Source organism: Carlito syrichta, unplaced genomic scaffold (genome assembly GCF_000164805.1).
Source record: "Carlito syrichta isolate Samal-C Ts95f unplaced genomic scaffold, Tarsius_syrichta-2.0.1 Scaffold254042, whole genome shotgun sequence".
Lineage (NCBI taxonomy): Eukaryota > Metazoa > Chordata > Mammalia > Primates > Tarsiidae > Carlito > Carlito syrichta.
Window position 1 is genome coordinate 56,533 of NW_007198138.1, and position 14,656 is coordinate 71,188.

The following is a 14,656-nucleotide window of genomic DNA, read 5'->3' on the forward strand; positions in this document are numbered from 1 at the left end:
AAAAAAAAAAAAAAAAAAAAAAAAAAAAAAAAAAAAAAAAAAAAAAAAAAAAAAGAAATTCAAAACATGAGGGCTAGAGAGAGCACGTGCTGGGTCTCTGATGCTCTCTAGCTCATTTCTTAGACCTATTTGCATGCCAGTCTTTAGGAACCTGAAATGCCCCACAACTTTAATACAAACCCCCTTTTTATGTTTAGGCCTGCTCAAGTTTCCATGTGCCACTTAAAACCAACAAAAGAGAACATTTTTGTGACATTGGGATCGGCAAAGATTTCTTGCTTTTCTTTCCTTCCTTTCCTTCTTTTCCTTCCCTTTTCTTCCTTCAATTCTTTCTTTTGTTTGAGTTGGGATCTTACTCTGTCACCCAGGCTGGAGTAAGATCCCAAATGAAAGTAGCACGATTATGGCTCACTGCAGCCTTGACCTTCTCAGTTCAGGAGATCCTTCTGTCTCAGTCAACCGAGTAGCTAGGACTACAGGTATATATGACACCACACTGGGCTCATTTAAAAAAATTTTTGTAAGCCAGGCACGGTGACTCATGGCTGTAATCCCAGCACTTTGGGAGGCGGAGGCGAGAGGATTGTCTGAGCCCGCAGGTTCGAGACCAGCCTGGGCAATATGGCAAGACCTCATCTTTGCGATAAAGCAAAAAAATTAGCTGGGCGTGGTTGCATCACTGTAGTTCCAGCTACTTGGAAGGCTGAGGTGGAAGGATCACCTGAACCCATTAGGTAGAGGCTGCAGTGACTTAGAGAGTGTCATTGCACTTCAACCTGGGTAACACAGTGAGACTCTGACTCAAATAAATAAATAAATAATAAATACATAAATAACACAATTCAATTAAAAGTGAGCAAAAAATTTGAACAGACAGTTCATAAAAAATTTATGAGTGGCAGCTGGGTGCAGTGGCTCATGCCTGTAATCTCAGCACTTTGGGAGGCGGAGGCAAGAGGATTGCCTGAGCCCAGGGGTTTCATACCAGCCTGGGCAACTTGGCAAGACCTCATCTCTACAATAAATCAAAAAATTAGCCAGATGTGGTAGTGTGTTCCTGTGGTTTCAGCTATTTGGAAGGCTGAGATGGAAGGATTGCCTGAGCCCAGGAGGTCAAGGCTGTGGTGGCTGCGAGGGTGCCACTGTACTCCAGCCTGGGCAACAGAGTGAGACTCCAACTCAAAAAAAAAAAAAAAAAAAAAAGATTTATGAGTGGCAAATAAGCATGTGAAAAGATGCTCAATATTATTAACACTTAGGAAAATTAAAACCACAATGAGATACCAATATGTATCCCCTAGACTGGCTAAAAATAACATGCCTGAAAATACCAAGTGTTGATGAAGATGTTGAGCAAATTAAACTCTTATACATTATTGGTAGATGTGTAAAGTAATGCAATCACTTTTCCAGTTAAGCATGCACTTACTTAATGACCCAGCAATACTTCTAGGTAGTCACTCAAGAGAAATAAAAGCATATGTCAGCCAGGCTCAGTGGCTCAACCTGTAATCCCATGCCTCGGGAGGCTGAGGTGAGTGGATTGCCTGAGCCCACGGGTTCGAGACCCGCCTGGGCAACTTGGTGAGACCTCATCTCTACAATAAATAAAAAAATTAGCCGCGTGTGATAGCGCGCGCCTGTAGTTCCAGCTACTTGGAAGGCTGAGGCGGAAGGATTGCCAGAGCCCAGCAGGTCGAGGCTGCGGTGGCCGGGAGCAGCCACTGCACTCCAGTCTGGGCGACAGAGTGAGACTCCAACTCAAAAAAGAAAAAAAAAAAAAAGCATATGTCTAAAAAAAGACTCATATACAGATTCTCAGAGCAGATTCTTATCATGATAGCCCCAAACTGGAAATAACACATATGTCTATTAACAGCAAATGTGATAACAATTTGTTGTAAACAAATTGTGATATATTTTTACAACTGAATACATGAAGAAATAGAAAGGAACAAAATACAGATACAGGCAAAATGGATGGTTTTCTAAAACACTGCTAAGCAGAGGAAGCCAGACACAAAAGAGTATATACTGTAGGATTCCTTTCATATAGACTTTGAGAAAAGATAAGACGAATCTATAGGGACTTGGGGTAGGGAGGAATTGATTACACAGAGGCATGAGGAAACCCTTTGGGGTAATGAAAATGTTCTGTATCTTGATCGTGGTAGTGGTTACACGGGTTTCATGGTTACATGTCTCAAAACTTTCCAATCTGGACACTTAAAATGGGTGCATTTGGTTTTACGCAAATTGTATTGTTTTATGCAAATTAATTATTTTATTTGTATTAATTTTTGTTGTATTTTATTGTGGCTTTTTCTTGAATATTTTCGATCTGAGGTTGGTTGAATCCCTGAATGGAGACCTGTGGCTAGAAAGGACTGACTATAATTAAGAAAATGTTGTACCAGGTCAGAGACAGAAAAGTAGAAACAGATCATGCACACACAAGTATGACATTTGCTATTGTTAGCACTCTCATAGAACTAGACTGCCTGGGTGAGAATGCTGGCTCAGTCACTTACTAGCCATTGGACCTTGGGAAAGTGACTTAATCGCTCTGTGCCTTGGTTGTTTCATCTTCAGTTTGGGAATAGTCACAGTACCTCTTAGGGTTGCTGTGAGGATTAATAGTTTAAGTAAATAAACCGGGCTCAGTGGCTCAGGCTGTAATCCCGTGCTTTGGGAGGCTGAGGTGAGTGGATTGCCTGAGCCCGCAGGTTCGAGACCCACCTGGGCAACTTGGCGAGACCTCATCTCTACAATAAATAAATAAATAATTAGCCGGGCAAGGTAGCACGTGCCTGGAGTTCCAGCTACTTGGAAGGCTGGGGCAGAAGGACCGCCGGAGCCCAGCAGGTCGAGGCTACAGTGGCCGGGAGCAGCCACTGCACTCCAGTCTGGGTGACAGAGTGAGACTCCAACTCAAAAAAAAAAAATAGTTTAAGTAAAGCTCCCAGAACATTATCTTGCACAGAGTGAACACCAAATAATAATAATTATCCTTATTATTACTGTGTTATCCTCAGGAATTATTACTACAAACTCAAAGAAAAGGATAAATTATTCCATAAATAGTGCTGGGAAAAGTTGTTAACCACGTGGAAAAATAAAATTATATCCACTTTACACAACAGTAAAATTGCAATTGGATTAAGAAACTAAATGAACAAATCAAACTGTAAAAACTTTTGGGAAAAAAATAGACTCAATACAGAAAAGACTTCTTAGGAGAAAAAGTTCCACAAACTAAAAATGAAAATAATAGTGAATTTAACTACATTATGACCTTATATCTGAAAGTAACGTAAGTAAAATTAAAAACTAACATATACAAGAAATCAGTAGGGTAAATTTCTACATAAATAAATATAGACAAGCAAAACCAAACTCAAAAACAAAGTGTAAAGCTTGTGAACACACAATTCAGAAGTGGAAACCAGACAACGCAAAAGCACATCAAATGCTATGCAATCCCACCAATAATCAAGGAAACACAAATGAAAATGAGATTCTATGCTGAACCTTATACTTAGCCACAAGCCTATACTACCTCCTCAGGAGAAAGAAGACAGAGCCCCTTCCTTTAGGACATAGGGATTAATGGAAAAGATGGTGGGGTCAGAAGGAGTGCCAACTACGAACCACCTGTGTGCTCATGTTACTGAATGCTATTTTATTTTATTTATTTTATTTTACTTTTTTGAGTTGGAGTCTCACTCTGTCGCCCAGACTGGAGTGCAGTGGCCACTCCTGGCCACCGCAGCCTTGACCTGCTGGGCTCCGGCGATCCTTCCGCCACAGCCTTCCAAGTAGCCAGAATTACAGGCATGCGCTACCACGCCAGGCTGATTTTTTGATTTGTTGTAGAGATGAGGTCTCGCTGCCCAGGCGGGTCTCGAACCTGCGGGCTCAGGCAATCCACTCACTTCAGCCTCCCAAAGGCGCGGGATTACAGGCTGAGCCACCGAGCCCGGCTTCTGAATGCTATTTTAAAAGACCTTGAAAATTAGGTGGTATAAGGAGACCTTGAAAACTAGGTGGTATAAAGAGAATGTACAGGAATTAGAGCTGAATGGTTAGAGATCATTCTATATCTATCTTGCTGTGATACCTTGGACAAGTCACTGTAATAAATCAGCAATGCAGTTGTAGGATAGAAATAAAAATATGTGATGACTGGTCTCAGTGAAAAAAAAAAAGAGATTCTACATCATACCTATCAGTGGAAAAAAATGAAAATCTCATAATATCAAGTGTTGGCTAGGATGGAGAGAAACATACTCCAAAACAATGGTGAAAGTCAATGTTGGTACAATCTCTTTGAAGACAAATTCAAAGTTGGCAAATTTAGTGAAGGTACAAAACATCCTCTCTCCCTGTGGTCCCATAATTCTACTCTATTTTTTTTTTGAGTTGGAGTCTCACTCTGTCGCCCAGACTGGAGTGCACTGGCCACTCCCGGCCACCGCAGCCTCGACCTGCTGGGCTCCAGTGATCCTTCCGCCTCAGCCTTCCGAGTAGCCGGAATTACAGGCATGCGCTACCACGCCCAGCTGATTTTTTGATTTGTTGTAGAGATGAGGTCTCGCTGCCCAGGCGGGTCTCGAACCCATGGGCTCAGGCAATCCACTCCCCTCAGCCTCCAAAGGCGTGGGATTACAGGCTGAGCCACCGAGCCCGGCTTCATAATTCCACTCTTAGCTACATGGCACAGACCAGAGAAATGCTCACATGTAAAGGAGACCTAGACAAGAATGTACATGACAACTTGTTAGTCATAGAAAACAAAACTGGAGAAACGAAATGCTCATTCATGGTCATACATCGAATACTACAAAAAAGAGTTAGGATTACCAACATGGATAAATCTAAAAAATCTGTAGAGTTTGGCAGAAATTATACCTGGATAGGCCGGGCACAGTGGCTCATGCCTATAATCCCAGCACTTTGGGAGGCTGAGGTAAGAGGATTGCCTGAGCCCACGGTTTCAAGACCAGCCTGGGCAACTTGGCAAGACCTCATCTCTACAATAAATAAAAAAGTTAGCCAGGCATGGTGGTATGTGCTTGTAATTCCAGCTACTTGGAAGGTTGAGGGGGAAATCGCCGGAGCCCAGCAGGTCGAGGTTGCGGTGGCTGTGAGCATGCACTGCACTCCAGCCTGGGCAACAGAGTGAGACTCCAACTCAAAAAAAAAAAAAGAAATTATACCTGTGGGTATCTGTTATATTTGAAATATTTCATTAAAATATCTATTAGGAGGCTTCTTCATCATAATTATTTTTCTTTGTGTGTTTGACCAGTTATAAATAAAATTAAAAGTAATCAATCAAGAGTGAAAAGATCTGAAACAGTTCAAGATTAGAAAAATATACTCCCCAATCCTCACTTAAAGGCTCAGTCATAGTCAATTTGTTATTCTTTGTACCCAGAATATCATTTATCTACCTCAAAAGTACTCATGTACTTTCCTTCCCCCCCTTTTATCTCATGTACTTTTAAGAATGTTTTCAAGTCACTTACCAAACAATTTTCATGAGCAGCTATATTCTCTGATTGTGCAAAGTACAGAACATCATAATCAACACCGCTGGGGCAGAGAGCACATTTCCTTTTTTGCATCCTTTCTGTAACATTAAAGACGCCTGTAAGTAACATCCCTGGTAAGAAAATGGGATTTCCTGGTCTTAGTAATTCCTCTTCAAGTAATAAAGCAGAAGGCAAGACACTTGTTTTTCTGAGAGACTCTAAATTCTCAGAGACAAAAACAAGAAGAAAAACTAACAAACAAACAAAAAAAAAACAGGGACACTGTGGAAAAGCAACTTATTTTTTAATGGGCTAGTAAAAGAATGAATGAATTCATTTTGTAATGCTGAAAAATTTTTTTTTAGAGACAAGGTTTTGCTCCATTGCCCAGGCTGGAGTGCAGTGGTACGATCATAGCTCACTGATTTATGTCTAGGCTTAAGGGATCCTCCCACCTCAGCGTCCCAAATATCTGGGACCACTATCATGCTTAACTAATTTTTTTCTTTCTTTTTCTTCTTCTTTTTTTTTTTTTTGATGGAGACATGGTCTAGTTATGTTACTCAGGCTGGTCTTGGAGTCCTCACCTCAAGTGATCCTCTCACCTCAGCAACCCAAAGTGCTGGAATTATGGGTGTGAGCTACCACAACCAGCCAAAATTAAGAAAACCTTCATTCAAAAAAAAACACAACCAGGGGCTGGGCGCTGTGGCTCAGCCTGTAATCCCAGCATTTTGGGAGGCCGAGTGGAGAGAACTACCTGAGCCTGGGGGTTCGAGACCAGCCTGGGCAACTTGATGAGACCTCGTCTCTACAATAAACCACTAGCCGGGTGTGGTGGTGTGTGTCTGTAGTTCCAGCTACTTGGAAGGCGGAGGCAGAAGGATCGCCTGAGACCAGTAGGGTCGAGGCTGCAGTAGCTGTGAGTGTGCCACTGCACTCCAGCCTGGGTGACAAGAGTGAGACTCCAACTCAAACAACAACAACAACAAAAAGATCACACAACCAGGAATTTAGAAACAGGTAAAGCTCTCAAAACACTGCCTTGTGGCTGGGTGCAGTGGCTCATGCCTGTAATTCAGGAGGCCAAGGCAGGAAGATTGCTTGAGCCCAGGATTTCAAGACCGGCCTCGGCAACATAGCGAGACTGTGTATCTACAAAAAAATAAAAAAAAATTTAGCCAGGCATGGTGGCACACACCTGTAGTCCCATCCAGCAGGTCGGGGCTGCAGTGACCATGAGCATGCCATTGCACTCCAACCTGGGTGACAGAGTGAGACTCCAACTCAAATAAATAAATAAGAGGAATATAAGAAATCTGAGGGAAGGAGAGCAAGAAAGAGAAGGGAAGAGGCAGAGAGAGGGAGAAAACAGCCAGCTGCTGGGAAGGCCCTCCCCTCTACCCTCTTTCTACCTACCCTGTGTGCCAGTAAGAGGCAAGTTTCGAAAACTGCTTATTTGCTATTAGTTTGGTCACAAGAATCCACAGACATTTTTGTTTGCCTATTGCAATGCTTATACTCTTAATTCCTTTGGTTTTCTGTCGTAGAAAACAGCTTTTATTTTTAGCCTTCAAATTTTGGTTTTGAAACAAAGATTTATTTTACCATTTAATGGTAAAGTTTTAAATTAAGATTAGGTTAGCTGCTTGACCGGTTTCTAAAAGTCCCTTTTTAAAAAATTCAAATCTCTTGCACTTTCATTCCCTTTCTCTCTTTCTCTTCCTCTTTCTAAGTTATGTCTTTCATTTTACAAAGTCAAAAGTCTGCACTTGGAGGTAGTGTTTATTTCACATTCAGATGAGTTTCTTAATTTCTGTTTTTGAATTTTTTTTTTTTTTCTTTTTTTTCGAGTTGGAGTCTCACTAAGTTGCCCAGACTGGAGTGCAGTGGCCACTCCCGGCCACTGCAGCCTCGACCTGCTGGGTTCCGGCGATCCTTCCGCCTCAGCCTTCCGAGTAGCTGGAATTACAGGCGTGTGCTACCATGCCCGGCTAATTTTTGATTTATTGCAGAGATAAGGGCTCACCAAGTTGGCCAGGCGGGTCTCGAACCTGCGGGCTCAGGCAATCCACTCACCTCGGCCTCCCAAGGCGCGAGATTACAGGCTGAGCCACCGAGCCCGGCCTGTTTTTGAATTTGGGACCCATCTAGTGAGGATGCAAATTAGTAGTCCCCTGCTCCCCACAAACCGAGAAAAAAGGGCACAATAGAGTGGAAACTGCTTAGATGGAATGGGTTTTTTTTTCCATTCATTTCTGTAGCAGCAGTAACCCCAAATCTGAGAGGGGTACTTGGACTAGGTAATGTTTACCTATTCCAAAGACGTCACCTGGAGGTCTTGCAGGGAAATAGTTGGCTTATTAAAACCCGGAAGGCACCGATGGCTGCAGTTCAGTGAAGAATCCATATCTTAGGGCAGTACAACAAGCAGTTTTATAACCAGAGCAGTCGAGTAAATCATTCAAATTCCTATCTGGCGTTTACAATTTGAGCTTGGTGACGACACTTTTTTTTTTTTTTTGAGTCGCAGTCTCACTCAGTTGCCAAGGCCGGAGCGCAGTGGCACACTCACGGCGACCCCAGTATTGACCTGCAGGACTCTAGCGATCCTTCTACCTCAGCCTTCCAAGTAGCCAGAACTGCAGGTGTGCGCTACCACGCCCAGCTAATTTTTGATTTATTGTAGGGACGAGGTCTCACCAAGTTTCCCGGGCGGGTCTTGAACCTGCGGGCTCAGGCAATCCACTCGACTCAGCCTCCCACAGTGCTGGGATTACTGGCTTGAGCCATCTCGCCCTGCCGGCAATGACATTGTTTTCAGGTTGGTTACCTGCATCCCAGGACTCCTTACTGGGACTATGTATACCCTTCAGAAATCAGTCTTGGCTGGAGGCTGCCTCCTGAGGGAGGGGCAGGGAAACAAGTCTGTGTTCGGGTTGGGCCAACCAACAATTTGGGAGTACCTCTTGCATGTGAGTCACTGCGCTGGGTGCTCTAAATCAGTGTCCCCCAACAGAAACATAAAGTGGCCACAAATGTGAGCCACAGGTGTGACTGAAAACTTTTTCTTTTCTTTCCCTTTTCTCTCCCACCCCCACTTCCTTTTTTCTTTTTGTCGCAGGCTCACTGTATTGTCCAGGCTGGCGTGCAATGCTGTGATCCTGGGCTCAAGCGATCCTCCTATCTCAGCCTCCTGTGTTGCTGGGATTGCAGGAGTGTGCCTCTCTCACCCCCGTAGCTTCACTGAAGACTTTCTAGGAGCCTTATTTAAAAAATTAAAAGCCGGGCTCGGTGGCTCAGCCTGTAATCCCAGCACTTTGGGAGGCTGAGGTGAGTGGACTGCCTGAGCCTGCGGGTTCGAGACCCGCCTGGGCAACTTGGCAAGACCTCATCTCTACAATAAATCAAAAATTAGCCAGGCGTGGTAGCGCGCGCCTGTAGTTCCAGCTACTTGGAAGGCTGAGGCGGAAGGATCGCCGGAGCCCAGCAGGTCGAGGCTGCAGTGGCCGGGACTCCAGTCTGGGTGACGGAGTGAGACTCCAACTCAACAACAACAAAAAATATTGTGTCCTGGATAGGAATGTTGGATAGTGTAATGATGTCAATTCTACCCCCATTTAAGTTTTAGGTTTAATATAATTTCAACCGAAATCCCAAGAAGGTTAGTTTTTAAAACGTGAAAAAATGATTATTTGGAAGTGTAAACAGGCATAGACAGGGAAGAACATTTTTTGGGGGAAAAAAAAAGAGAGGGTATCTCCCTACCTAATTTAAACACATATTGTCCAGGTACAGCTAGGACAGAAGATTAGATTATTGAGTCAAAAAAGAACACAAAGTACTGGAAGAGGTGGATCATAATCTAGATATGTGAATTTAACTTGCAATAAGATGGTATTTACATTTCTTCTCTCTAAGGCATAGATGTCCTTAGCCCATTTTTTTGAGTTACTTACTATTTTTGTATTAGCTTATAATAGTCAGGATATTAACACTGTTAGTCATATATTTTGTCTTTTAACTCTGTTTATAATGTTCTTTGATATACAGAGTGTTTAAATATTTTATTTGATGAAATGTTTTATTTGATGAAATCTTTTATGGTTTCTACCCTTGGGAAACCAGGGACTTACTTAGAAAACATTTACAGCCATTGCTTTGTTAAAGTCTGGCATCTCCATGTGGCTCTTTGAGCTATGACTGCCATGTTTCCTACACTTGATCTTAACCAAAAGGCCGAGAAGCAATACTGCCATGTTTCCTAAGCTTTGGCTACCTCCCCTACTTTGGGGAGGTGAATCAACCTCTCTCTCTTTCTCTCGCTCTGATTTACTTTCTAAATAAATTTTTCTTGAAAACTTAAAAAAAAATTACCTCTATTTTCTCCTAGAACTTTATTTATTTATTTATTGAGTCGGAAGTCACTCTGTCACACAGGGGGCAGTGCAGTGGCGCGCTCAAGGTCATCAGAGCCCCGACCTGCTGGGCTCAGGCAATCCTTCCACCTCAGCCTTCCAAGTAACTGGAAGCACAAGTGTGTGCCACCACACTCAGCTAATTATTTATTTATTGTAGAGATAAGGTCTTGCCAAGTTGCCCAGGCTGGTCTCAAACCCGTGGGTTCAGGCAATCCTCTCACCTTGGCTTCCCAGAGTGCTGAGATAATAGGCGGGAGCCATGATGACCAGCCTGGCCTATGTTTTAAATTAAGATATTAATATGGTTAGCTGGGCGTGGTGGTGTGGATCTGTAGTTCCAGCTTCTTGGAGGGCTGAGGCAGAAGGATTGCGAGAGCCCAGTAGGTCAAGGCTGTGGAGGCTGTGAGCGTGCCACTGTACTCTAGCCTGAGCGACAGAGTGAGACTCTGACTCAAATAAATAAAATAAAATATAAAATAAATGAAAGATTAATCTGGAATTAATTTTATTGTAAAGTATGAGATGGGGATCTAAGTTACGTTCATAATAGTTAGCCACTAACTTAAAATATCATTTTCGGGGGGGGGGATTGGCATTGAGGGCAACTGCCAGAAGAGGGAGGGACACACCTCATCAACAAGGGTACCTGCATAATGAACATTTGTATACCTAACCCTGAATTGTACCCTACATCTTTAAGATTTAAAAAAAAGGGGGAAAAAACAACAACAACAAAAATCATTTTCATATATTTAGATTTGGTCCTGTACTTCTATTTTATTCTACTGAACTTCCTCCACCGATGCCATACTTTAAAATTTTCATGCTTTAGAATATACAGGGGGTGCCAAAAAAAAGTATACATATTTTAAGTATGACACTCACTCAAAAGATGGCCTTAATCAAATGAATGCTAGTGTCACCATGTGACAGGCAGGGCAGTCAAAGAGAGCACGTTTGAGCGAACATCATGCTACACATTAATACTGTAATTAAATACAACTTCAAGTAACACATAGATAACATCTCTTAAATTGTGTATACATTTTTTTGGCACTCTGGTATTTTAATATTTTATTTTATTTTTTTTTAGTCTAAGTCTCACTCCGTCGCCCAGGCTGGAGTGCAGTGGCACACTCATGGTCACCGCAACCTCGACCTGCTGGGCTCTGGCGATCCTTCTGTCTCAGTCTTCCAAGTAGCCAGAACCACAGGCACGTGCGGCCACCTCTGGCTAATTTATTTACTTATTTATTTATTGTAGAGACGAGGTCTCACCAAGTTGCCTAGGCTGAATCTCAAACCCATAAGCTCAGGCAATCCTCTCACCTCAGCCTCCCAAAGTGCTGGGATTATAGGCGTGAGCCACTACACCAGGTCCTATTCTAATATTTTAGAACACAAAGCCCCCTCCCTCTGTCCTAGGATGAAATGGGGGGGGGGGAAAACATCCAATATTCGAATCACCTCAGACCCCAAATCTACTTTGACAGAATACTATGTTTTATCTAAGAAACACTCAGACATTAAAACTTGCTAAGTATAAGCTTAAAAAAGCATTAGGCAGCTAAATTACTAGTGCTAAATTCCCTGGACTATCATGTCTTCCTAATAAACTACGACACCGTCTGCTAGGATATGCAGCTGCCCCTTGTTGTACAGGAGCTGGATATTTTTGCACAGCATTGCCTGTTTCTGTGCAAGCTGGAGGCTACCTGCACTGCATTGGGCGGAGCTGTCAGGTCAGATGTCAGATACCAGAACGTGTGTTGTCCTCCCCCCGCCCCCCCGCCCCCCGCCCCAGTGCCTGCCATAGAGGATAAAGCCTCAGCAATCCATTATCTAGGAGGGCCTGTGCCTGCTCTCGGGGCTCTGTGCTCTGAGTCACACTCCCAAGTACTTAGGCTCTTTGGGGTGTTTGGGAATACAGAAAATAAAGCAGATGCGCTGACAACACTGTTGTGCCAGTCCTGGAGTCTGTCTCCAGCGCTGATGGAGAAAAACATGAGGTGAGACCCACAGGCTCCCCTAGTGGCTTTTTCCTGCTAAAATCCTCACATCTCAGTGTACAGAAAGAGCTTGGCTCTAGCTCTTTAATCTTCTAGACTGGAGGAAGCGCATGACTCTAGCTGAGGAGTCACATTGGGGGATTTCACACAGGCATCTCTTAACTATCTGAACTCCTGCTATGTGTCATCCGAATCTCATGGACCAAATACACATGGACATTTTGCCATCTGAACTCAAGAACTGTATAGGTTCAGATAGGGAGGGAGGGTGGAGGGCAGTTGCCCACTCACAGCCACCATAGCCTCGATGTCTGGGTTCAAGTAATCCTTCTGGCTCAGCCTTCCAAGTAGCTGGAACTACAGGTATGGGCTGCCACGCTCAGCTAATTTTTTTGTTTTCATATAGAGATGAGGTCTCACCAAGTTGCCCAGGCTAGTCTCGAACCCCTGGACTCAGGCAATCCTCTTGTCCTGTCTCCCGAAGAGTTGTGATTACAGGTGTGAGCCACCACGTCCAGCCTAGAATTCTTAAAAATGAAACTGGTAGCAAGGATGTTTATACAGAATGAAGCCACAGAAAAAAATTACAAGCCTGGAATATGAGACCTTAGAGTAATCCAAACAACACAGCAATTACTAGTCTCCAGCAAACTCCAGGCCCTCCTGGATAATGGATTGCTAAGGTATAGCCTCTTCAGCGGGATCCTTTCCAGCGCTCCTCTACCCAGAGAGGTCGTAAGGCCCTCAAGACAAGAACAACCTACCCTGGGGACAGGATCAGGGGTAGCCAGGAAGGGTGGCCAAGGAACACATTATGCCACTAAATAAATGAGTAAAACGGATGGAATGAAATTCACTAATCATATAGTTTCACTTAGTCTACTTCTAGTAGAGTATAGTTTTGTTCTGGGCTGGTGCTGGTGTGGAGATTTCATCCTCTTGTTTCCTTTGACTGGTATAGGGCAGTTTACTATTTTAGCTCTTCCATTGTATGCTGGATGCGTAGAAGTCAATTTTATCACTGAGTCCAGTGACTGCCTACCTGAATTAGATAAAGACCAAAACAGAAGAGGAGTGGACATCACCTAGAAGCTTGGCCAGAAACTTGATAATGAACTTGGAGAATGACTGGCTCCATGGCATTGTCCCTGGATGATGTGGCAGGATATAACTTTGGGAGAAGCGTGATTGAATTTTTATTTATTTGTATTTTGGATTTCTGGGAATATCTTTAGAATGTAAAAACAGGAATAAGAATGTGTGTGTTGTAGGGGAGGGATGGTGGGCAACCAAGGGGTAGGATGTTCAATGGACTCCTTTAGGGTATCTGTCCAGCTCACAATGATACCCTGGGTGATCCCTGGTGGGGATGTTTGTATTATGTGACACAACTGATAGTCCTAGAGGACCTACCTGCCCATCTCCCATATATACAGAATTCAGAAAAGAAGATTCTAATTCAGATTGGGCTGGTTTCTTGAAGATGTAAAAACTGGGAGGCTGTGAGGGTAGCCATCTTCTATTCCATTATCAGGAAAACTGGACCAAGGAAAGAGAACAAAGCAGATATACTGAGAGATGCAGAAATAAGAGACAGAGGAGATTGCTGTCAAAGTTTATAATGGCTTCTCAGGTCCTAGTTCCTAGTCCTTTCTAGAAAATGCTGCAGCTGCTGTGCTCTGGGGGTTTGTGAGTGGTCTCCCTGCTTTCCAGTAACAAGCATTCCTTATGCTAAACTAGACCCAAGTTGTCTTGTACTCCTTACAGCCAGCAAATACTTATTCACACTGGAGCCTGCTATGTGATCTGTGTGCACACACATACATATATATTTATACATGTATTTTAAGAGAAAGACAGTTCTCTCAGTGGTGCAGAAAGTGAACTGTCTTGCCCTCAATGTCTTTTACCTATCCTATTCCAATAATCTCACATCCCTGCCTCTGTTTCCCTATCATGACCCGGCTCCATTTTTTTTTTTTTTTTTTTTTGAGTTAGATTCTCACTCTGTCGCCCAGGCTGGAGTGCAGAGGCACACTCACAGCCACCACAGCCACGACTTGCTGGGCTCAGGTGATCCTTCCTCCTTAGCCTTCCAAGTAGCTGGAACTACAGGTGTGTGCCACCACAACCAGCTACTTTTTAATTTATTGTAGAGATGAGGTCTTGCCAAGTTGCCCAGGCTGGTCTCGAACCCCTGGGCTCAGGCAATCCTGTATCCTCCGCCTCCCAAAGTGCTGGGACTACAGGCATGAGCCACCGCGCCCAGCTCCATTCTTTATGTTTACTGCCAGGGAAAATGTGCATCTGCCCGCATTTCCCTATCACCTATAGAATAGAAGCCAAGCTCCCTAGTGTGTTATATACAAACCCATTTATTCCTTCAACAAAAATTTAATGGGAACCTACTATATTACCATTATTTAACATTTAATAATATTTAATGAGGACCTACTATGTCCTACTACTACCAGGCAAACCACTGTAGGCACTAGGGATACAGAAGATAAGACAAATTTACATTCTGTGGTAGAGATAGACATAAAACACTTTTTTTTCTTTCAGGTAGTAATAAGTGCTGCAGAGCAAAATATAGCAAGAGAGAGTAATAGGAGCCAGGGAAGGGATGTTTCTTTTTTTTTTGAGTTGGAGTCTCACTCTGTCTCCCAGACTGGAGTGCAGTGGCCGC

At 43.3% G+C, this 14,656-nt stretch overlaps 1 protein-coding gene across 1 annotated transcript in view; it reads right to left on the bottom strand.

Annotated features, from left to right (window-relative positions):
* PHF11 (PHD finger protein 11) overlaps window positions 1-5,653 on the bottom strand; it is a 25,256-nt gene extending 19,603 nt beyond the window's left edge. The window contains exon 1 of the mRNA XM_021709541.1: window positions 5,532-5,653. The gene's annotated coding sequence lies outside the window, so the exon portion shown is untranslated. The remainder of the gene's footprint in view (window positions 1-5,531) is intronic.
* Window positions 5,654-14,656: the final 9,003 nt, after the last annotated feature.